The sequence below is a fragment of the Triticum aestivum genome, chromosome 5B (genome assembly GCF_018294505.1).
Source record: "Triticum aestivum cultivar Chinese Spring chromosome 5B, IWGSC CS RefSeq v2.1, whole genome shotgun sequence".
Classification (NCBI taxonomy): domain Eukaryota; kingdom Viridiplantae; phylum Streptophyta; class Magnoliopsida; order Poales; family Poaceae; genus Triticum; species Triticum aestivum.
The window spans coordinates 98,674,932-98,684,228 of NC_057807.1; positions in this window are offsets into that span (position 1 = coordinate 98,674,932).

Below are 9,297 nucleotides of genomic sequence, written 5' to 3' on the forward strand. Positions count from 1 at the left end.
TGAAAAATATAAGCGTTGTGCGGCGTGCGCGCAAGTCTAATAATGACATTGCAGGTGCTGCCGGACAAGATCCGGACAGGCAAGAACTACTGCGCCAGCTAAAGGCTGGCGAGAGGGTGCTGAATAGCATGCAGCAAGAAAGGAACAAGCTCCAAGATGCCCATGCCCAGCTTGGAGAAGAGCTGAAAGGCGTTCAGGCCGAGCTGTCCGGCTCCGTTAAGGAGAATCAGCGGCTTCGTCGCGGCATTTATAGTAAGTGCTTGAGCGAACTCCTTTGAAAAGAAGAGTTCGGCGAGGAAGTCAATTGACAAGATATGTCTGTAGGTATACTCACAGGTTGTCCTGCGGAGGAGATGCCTGTATCGAGGGTGATTAACTTCCCGAGCTGTTGCAGCTGCTCGAACGAGTTCGGCAGGCAATGAGCGGCGTCGTCCAGGCTTTATGGCCAACCCTCTCCCTACCCGAAGGCCTTGGGGAGCTTGTGGAGAAGCTTCAGGGAGTGCGGCAGCGCTTCCGATTATGGAAGATTTCGGCCTACGCCAAGGTGCCAGGGAGGCCTGGGCCATAGTAAAGACGCGGTACAAGAAGGTGGATCCCAACCATATGGCTGAGGTCGGACCTATGGGGCCCGACGGGAAGGAGATCCCTGTGAGTTTAGTATACGGCCAAGTAGAGTTGGCCGCTAAATTTTCCCAACAGGATTGTAAATTGGACAGCCTGTTAGACGGGATTGAGGAGGAATACAGTCAGTCAATGTGACAATGTATTTTAAAATGACATGTGAAATGCCTTCTAGCCGGATTGTAGATCGTTTGTCTTTGCCGACCTTTTCGCTTCAGCCTCAGGACCCTAGAGTCCGGAGTGTGTCCGAATACCTTCTCGGTTAAAAAACAACCGGGGCATGCGTGGAGACCAGGCGTAGGGGTCATTAGTGCTTTATCAGACAAGTGCCCAACTAGTTATGTTATATTACATGGTTAGTAAGAAACATCTTCCAGGGAGAATAGTTCCATTAAGGGTTCCTTTCCCTGGGAGGCATGCCCTAAAGTGCATGTCCGGACTGCGAAAAGAGCAGAAAAACATCTGGGGGCAGATAAATAAGTAGGTAAAAAAATCATCTTTCAAGTCACCGAACGAATATTCCCTTAAGAATGCTAGCTTTCGGCTTCACCCAGTCTGAGGTACACATCCGGCTGACCCGGCAGTAACAATCGCAGAGGTGCTCCCTTTACCTCCTAGCCGAACAATCGGGAACGTAGGGGTAAGCACAGGAGCCAGGCAACCCAGCTTGGCCAAAACTTAAGTCATATCGATGCATATAATGGTGAATAAAAGGTACATGTGGAAGCTTGACACATGTTCTAGGCATGAAGCCCTTATAATTAGGCTTCTGATAAAGAAGCCCCCATGTATAATGAGTGCGGATGGCACATCGAGTGTATGCGAACAATGCGCAAGTATGCCCTTAAGGGCTTTTTAGTTAAAGGGTTAAGAGAAGAAAGAGAAACAAAAGACAGCTGAAGTGTAAAAATTTGAACGGGGGAAGGGGACGAACTCTTAGTCCGGCACTAGGCATAGAATCTTCGGAGGCGGGCTGCGTTCTATGGGTTCGGCTCGAGTCGGTTGTCCAACGCATTTCGTAGACAGTACGCTCCGCCGGTCAGGACTTGATCGATAATGAAGGGGCCCTCCCATTTGGGCTTGAGCTTGTCCTTTTTCTTGTTCGGCAGGCGTAGAACTAGTTCGCCAACATTGTAAGTCTTGGCCCGTACTTCTCTGCTTTGATATCTTCGAGCCTGCTGCTGATAGAATGCGGAACGAGCCTTGGCGACGTCGCGTTCTTCCTCCAATGTGTCCAAGCTGTCCTGCCGATCCAGCTCGGCTTCTCTTTCTTCGTACATGCGCACTCGAGGTGAGTCATGAATGATGTCGCAGGGAAGAACTGCCTCTGCGTCGTATACCATAAAAAATGGTGTGAATCCTGTAGTACGGTTGGGCGTTGTCCGCAGCCCCCAGAGTACGGAGTCGAGCTCCTCTACCCAGTGCATGTCAGATTTCGTAAGTGACCGCACTAGTCTGGGTTTGATGCCGCTCATTATTAGACCATTTGCTCGTTCCACTTGACCATTGGTTTGAGGATGATAGACTGAAGCGTAATTGAGCTTAATGCCCATATTTTTGCACCATGATTTAACCTCGTCGGCCGTAAAATTCGTGCCGTTGTCGGTGATGATGCTGTGGGGGACACCAAAACGGTGTACTACCCCGGAGATAAATTCTATCACTGGTCCGGACTCTGCCGTTTTGACTGGCTTGGCCTCTATCCATTTGGTGAATTTGTCCACCATGACCAATAGGTACCTTTGCTTGTGGTTTCCTCCCCTAACGGGTCCAACCATGTCAAGCCCCCAGACCGCGAACGGCCAGGTAATGGGTATAGTTTTGAGGGCGGTGGGTGGCATATGGCTCTGATTAGCAAAGAGTTGACAACCGACGCATCTTTGGACTAAGTCCTGAGCATCTGCCCGGGCCGTCGGCCAATAAAATCCTGTACGGAATGCCTTTCCTACAAGGGCCCGAGCTGCGGTGTGGTGTCCGCCTAGTCCGGCATGAATTTCAGCCAGAAGGTTTCACCCTTCCTCTTCGGAGATACACCTTTGAAGGACTCCGGTTGTGCTTTTCTTATAAAGTTCTCCCTCATGGACCTTGTAGGCTTTAGATCGCCGGACAATACAGCGGGCCTCATTTTGGTCTTCGGGAAGTTCCTGCCTAAGCAAGTATGCTAGGAATGGTTCTGTCCATGGGGCGATTACTGCCATTATGTCGTGGGCCGAAGGTGTTATGTCATCGGCTGAATCGCCGGTTGGTGCGGCTTTTTCCGGTTTGTTATTTCCGGACTCCTCTTCCCATAGTACGGATGGCTTGAAGAGCCGTTCCAGGAAGATGTTTGGAGGGACAGCGTCGCGTTTTGCGCCGATGTGTGCCAGTACGTCGGCTGCTTGGTTATTATCCCGGGCTACGTGATGGAATTCGAGTCCTTCAAACAGAGCTGACATTTTTAGGACAGCGTTGCGATATGCTGCCATTTTCGGATCCTTGGCGTCAAAGTCTCCATTTATTTGGGATATTGCAAGGTTTGAATCCCCGCGCACCTCTAGGCGTTGAATGCCCATGGAGATTGCCATCCGGAGACCATGTAAAAGGGCCTCGTATTCGGCTGCGTTGTTGGAGTCCGTGTACATTATTTGAAGTACGTATTGGACTGTGTCCCCAGTCGGGGACGTCAATACGACGACAGCCCCCAGTCCGGCCAACATTTTAGAGCCGTCGAAGTGCATAATCCAATTGGAGTATGCGCCGTACTCTTTAGGGAGCTCGGCTTCGGTCCATTCAGCGACAAAGTCAGCCAAAACTTGTGACTTTATAGCTCGCCGAGGTTTGTAAGTTATATCGAATGGTAAGAGCTCAATGGCCCATTTTGCAATCCTGCCCGTTGCGTCGCGGTTGTTTATAATGTCGTTGAGTGGTACTTCAGAGGCCACTATTATCGAACACTCTTGAAAGTAGTGTCGGAGCTTCCGAGATGCCATGGACACCGCATACGCTATCTTTTGATAGTGCGGGTAACGGGACTTGCAGGGGGTTAACACAATGGATACGTAGTACATTGGTTTTGAAGAGGGAATTTATGCCCTTCTGTCTCTCGTTCAACGACGAGTACCGCGCTTACAACTTGATGTGTTGCTGCGATGTATAACAACATTGGTTCGCCCAGGTTGGGCGCAGCCAGGACCGGATTTGTTGCCAATATGGCTTTTATTTCTTCGAGTCCGGCAGTGGCAGCATCCGTCCACTCGAAGTGTTCGTTGCGCCTAAGGAGGTGATAGAGGGGCAATGCCTTTTCTCCTAGACGGGAGATAAAGCGGCTTAGAGCCGCCATGCATCCAGTCAATTTTTGTATTTGCTTGAGGTCTTTTGGGATATCTAGCTGTGACAGAGCTCAGATCTTGGCTGGGTTTGCGTCAATTCCTCTACCGGATACAATAAAGCCCAGTAGCTTTCCGGCTGGTACGCCGAAAACGCATTTTTCCGGATTCAGCTTGATGTCATATGCTCTGAGGTTGTCGAATGTGAGCCTCAAGTCGTCTACTAGAGTTTTGACGTCTTTGGTTTTGACGACTACGTCGTCTACGTATGCCTCTACTGTTTTGCCGATCTGGGTGGCCAGACATGTTTGAATCATGCACTGATATGTTGCGCCGGCATTTTTAAGTCCGAAGGGCATTGTGTTGAAGCAGAATGGTCCATACGGAGTGATGAATGCCGTTGCGGCTTGGTCTGCTTCCGCCATATTGATTTGATGGTAGCCGGAGTATGCGTCAAGGAAGCACAATGAATCGTGCCCTGCAGTAGCATCGATTATCTGGTCGATGCGGGGGAGGGGGAAGGGATCCTTTGGGCAAGCCTTGTTGAGGTCTTTAAAATCGACGCATAGGCGCCAGGATTTGTCCTTCTTTGGTACCATTACCAGGTTTGCTAGCCAATTCGGATGTTTGATATCTCTGATGAATCCGGCTTCCAATAGTTTGGCTAGCTCTTCTCCCATTGCCTATGTTTTGGGTTCGGAAAATCGTCGAAGAGCCTGTTTGACTGGCTTGAATCCTTTTAGGATGTTTAGGCTGTGTTCTGCCAATCTGCGTGGGATTCCGGGCATATCTGAGGGGTGCCAGGCGAAAATGTCCCAATTTTCCCGAAGGAATTCTCACAGTGCGGCATCTACATCAGGGTTCAATTGTGCCCCGATGGAGGCTGTCTTTGTTGGGTCCGTTGGATGGACCTGGAATTTTACTATTTCGTCCGCTGGTTTAAAGGAGGTGGACTTGGATCTCTTGTCGAGTATCACGTCGTCCCTATTTACAGTAGAGCGCAGCGCGGTGAGTTCTTCTGCCGCTAGGGCTTCAGATAGTGCCTCCAGGGCTAATGCGGCTGTCTTGTTTTCGGCGCGGAGTGCTATGTCCGGGTCACTAACGAGAGTGATTATTCCGCCGGGCCCAGGCATTTTGAGCTTCATGTACCCATAATGGGGTATTGCTTGAAAAATTGTGAATGCCTCTCGTCCTAATATAGCGTGATATCTGCTGTTGAACGGGGCCACTTAGAACTTGACTTCTTCGGATCTGTAATTGTCCGGCGAGCCGAACACCACATCGAGTGTGATTTTTCCGGTGCAGCGCGCTTCCCGGCTAGGGATTATTCCTCTGAAGGTTGTGCTGCTTCGCTCAATGCGGCTCCAGTCTATTTCCATTTTTTGAAGAGTTTCCTCGTAGATGAGGTTTAGTCCGCTGCCGCCATCCATGAGGGCCTTTGTAAGTCGAAAGCCGTCCACTATTGGACTAAGTACCAGTGCCGCTGGTGCTCGGGCTGTTCGGAATTTAGGTTCGTCGCTGGCGTTGAAGGTGATGGCTGTGTCGCTCCATGGATTTGTTGTTGCTACTTGGTAGACTTTGGCGAGGCTGCAGATTGTTCGTTTTCGCATATTATTTGATGTGAAAGTCTCGAAGACTGTTGATACCGTACCGGTATTGTTGGAGTGGTTTTCCAGGGCTAGAAGCTCCTCGCCACTTTTGGCCACCTGCCGTAATATCCAACATGCTCGAAGGCTATGTGTTGGGACAGCGCCTTCTGTACTGTGAATTTTACAGGGTCCGCTAAGCCATCCCTCCAGCACGGTTTCGTGCCCTTTATGGGGTTTTTGCTTTTTGGTTTTTGTGTCAGGTGCCTGAGTGTGATGCACCCTTTTGTTGCGGACTAGGGTTGTATTCGGGGCCGGATTGTCCCAAAACTTATTTTCGGTTTTCCGGAAACTCTCCATCGCACAGTACTTTCGTACTATGGACGCCAGGTCGGCGAAGCATGTAATTTCACGACGGCTGACGGCGTTCAAGATTCCCTCGTCCATGCAATTATTGCAAAAAATTGAGATTGCGTTTTCCTCTCGGCAGTCCTTTATCCTGTCCATAACCAGGAGGAATCTGGCCCAGTAGTGATGTACTGTTTCGGCGGGCTCTTGCCAGATTAGAGATAGATTGCATATGTCTGGGCGGGTGGGTGGAATTAAGTCCGGAACCCTACCCATCTCAAGGCTCGAAGGCCGGGAAGTTTCCAAATTTGGAAGCTTGGATTGTTGGACGTTGTCCAACGAGTCCGGAACGATGCCTGACTTTAAGTTCAGTGCTCGATCGAAGTCCGTCCCTCCGCGGAAATCCGGCATGGAGGGTTCGGGAGCCCGGACATGACTAGTTTTCAATACAGGAGAAGAGTCGCCGCATTGTTCCTCTACCACTGCGACGGGGTGGGTGACCTGGGGAGAGTTAATCTCTCTCAGATTGGTTTTAAGCACAATCTGATTGTAGTCTGTAGCGACTCCAAGGGCGGCGATGCGATCCAAGAGTTCGTTGACAGACGAGAGCTCTATTGGATCCAGCCAGGAGGCAAATTCCTAGCTGACGTGAAGATTGCTTTTGACGACTTGAGAAGTCATTGTCGAAGCAGTGGCCGGACAGGCGGTCATAAGAAAACCACCTAGCCAGATAGTTTGGCCGGCGCCAAGGCCCTTTTGGCTAAAATACTGTCCTTGAAGACGGGTGGAGGCATCCTTCCTATCGGCGACGGCACAGAGGAACTCTCAATGAAAGCACCAATGTCGGTGTCAAAACCGGCGGATCTCGGGTAGGGGGTCTCGAACTGTGCGTCTAGGCGGATGGTAACAGGAGACAAGGGACATGATGTTTTACCTAGGTTCGGGCCCTCTTGATGGAGGTAAAACCCTACGTCCTGCTTGATTAATATTGATGATGTGTATTACAAGAGTGGATCTACCACGAGATCAAGGAGGCTAAACCCTAGAAGCTAGCCTATGGTATGATTGTTGTAATGGATGTTATGTCCTACGGACTAAAGGCCTCCGGTTTATATAGACACCGGAGAGGGCTAGGGTTACACAAAGTCGGTTACAATGGTAGGAGATCTACATATCCGTATTGCCAACCTTGCCTTCCACGCCAAGGAAAGTCCCATCCGGACACGGGACGAAGTCTTCAATCTTGTATCCTCATAGTCTTGGAGTCCGGGGGACGATGATAGTCCGGCTGTCCGGACACCCCCTAGTCCTGGACTCCCTCAGTGGGTGTCAAACATGGGCGGCAAAACACATTTGATTCAAGCTCGTCTGAAAGACCTCCGTTTCTCCCTCCATTCCCCATTAATACACGATGGGCGGCAAAACAAACTCGACTCGGCCGAAATCGATGTAGGCAAATATTTTCAATAGGGGCAGGTTTGTAACTTCACTCAGACGTCACACAACCGCCCTACCTGTCAGCCCCGTTCATACACCGTGGGCGCCAACCATGGGCGCCAAACACCCTCTCCTCGCCCGAAATCGCTCTGGGCAAATATTGGCGAGATGCGAGATTACCGTCCTATCCCCAACCGACGAGACGTCCAAATTTTAAATGGGGGCTAAGTTCGTAACTTTCCCATATTTCAGACAGGTGCGTCCCAAAAACATGGTTCCCCGTACCTCTCCCTCCATTTTCCCATTCATACACCATCCGCGCTAGAACACCCCATCCCCACACCAGCCTCCGTCCGCCACCCCATCCATCGCCGCCGTCCTCCACCACATCCATCGCCACCGTCCTCCACCATGCCGGAGCGCCTACCAAGACCGCGTCGTCCACTGCTAGAGATGGACGTTTCTCATCCACGGCGACAGACCAATAGCCTTGCATCGCGTCCTCTTGCTTCATCGGCACCGTCGTCCTCTTTGCCAGGACCGCTCACACGACCTTCTCTTCCACTGCAATGGGACTTATCCCCCGGTGCACCCGTCTACCGTCGCAGATCTGCTTCAACGCCACCGATAGCCATCACACCCCCGATGCCTACACGACGCCGCAAGAGAGGTGGTACTTCATATATCCTCAACTTTTTGATCTCAACTAGAAAATAGATCTTAACTTGGTTACTCTACTTTCTTTTCAGCTCTTAGGATTTAGTTCTTAGTTCGAAGCAAACAATGGATGCTAAATATCATTTCTCCGGTCTGCAGATTCGAATCTGCCATGGCACAGCCATAATATGATTTAACTAATCATGCTTAGGGTTTAATTGATCATGTTGGTTCCGTGGTGGTTTCGTTAATAGAAATCGGAGGGGAAACCCTCTTTTTCTAAAAAGAATATGCTTAGAGTTTCCCCCTTTTATGATCACTATACGATCAGAATACGTGCTTCGTGTCATAATAACACTGCTCCACGCATCAAGCTAAACAAGCTTAGATGTTCAAATACGAATCTGATATTATTAAAACAGAGTTGTTTACTTGGTCAGCTAAATGTTCCTAAATTAGTTTTGAAAATGCATGTTCGCCGCTCGGGTGTGTATCTCTACAGGGTGCCCACGATGGGCCGGCCCACCCTGGGATTTTGGGTAGTCCCAGGCCCCGATTCCCCTCTGTTCTCCTGCGCGCTTCCGATCTCTACTCGCCCCCAGCCGCCTGCCTGGCCGGCAAGTTGCCGTCCCCGGACGGCATGACTCTAGGAGGAGACGCCGGACTAACAGGAGGCCAGGAGCCGCTCGCCCAACAGCATCACCGTTGCCCGGGCGCGCCACCGTGCCTACCTTCCCAGTCCGTTCAGGGCTCAGGCATACAGCACCCACCGAGCCAACCCGATTTATCCTGAGATACGTCCTCAACACTCAACAGCCACTCCTCATCACCCATTTTCTAATTGATTCATTACTCATTAGGCAGGACTGTCATTAGGGTTTGTTGTGTGCTCAGTGCTACCTACACTTAATGGTTCAGATGTATTTCGGTAATCTTTAGTACCTCTAAAGTTCACAGGGTTTTCAAAATTCCGGCCCTCGGAACAGAAACTAGTCATTTTGGATTGTTGGTCATAGTGACATTGACCCAGATTACTACTGCAAGCCAGGTTTGTTGACAATTTTACTTGTCTTTCTTACTCATTCGATATAATATCCAATTATTCACGTCGATTAGTTGCAAACAATAAGTGCTAGACAAACTTCTTCATTCAGATTTTGGACGGTCTCTTACTGCAGTAACAATTCTGCATACTTGTCCTAATAAGCTCACAAGTAAACGATTGATTCACTACATCTATGCTTGCCTTGTCATATTTGTTGTCAATATTCTTTTAGGGTGGACCACCCTGTTTCTAAATACTGGAACCGTAAACCTGAGTGAATAGTATTTCTCTATGTGAT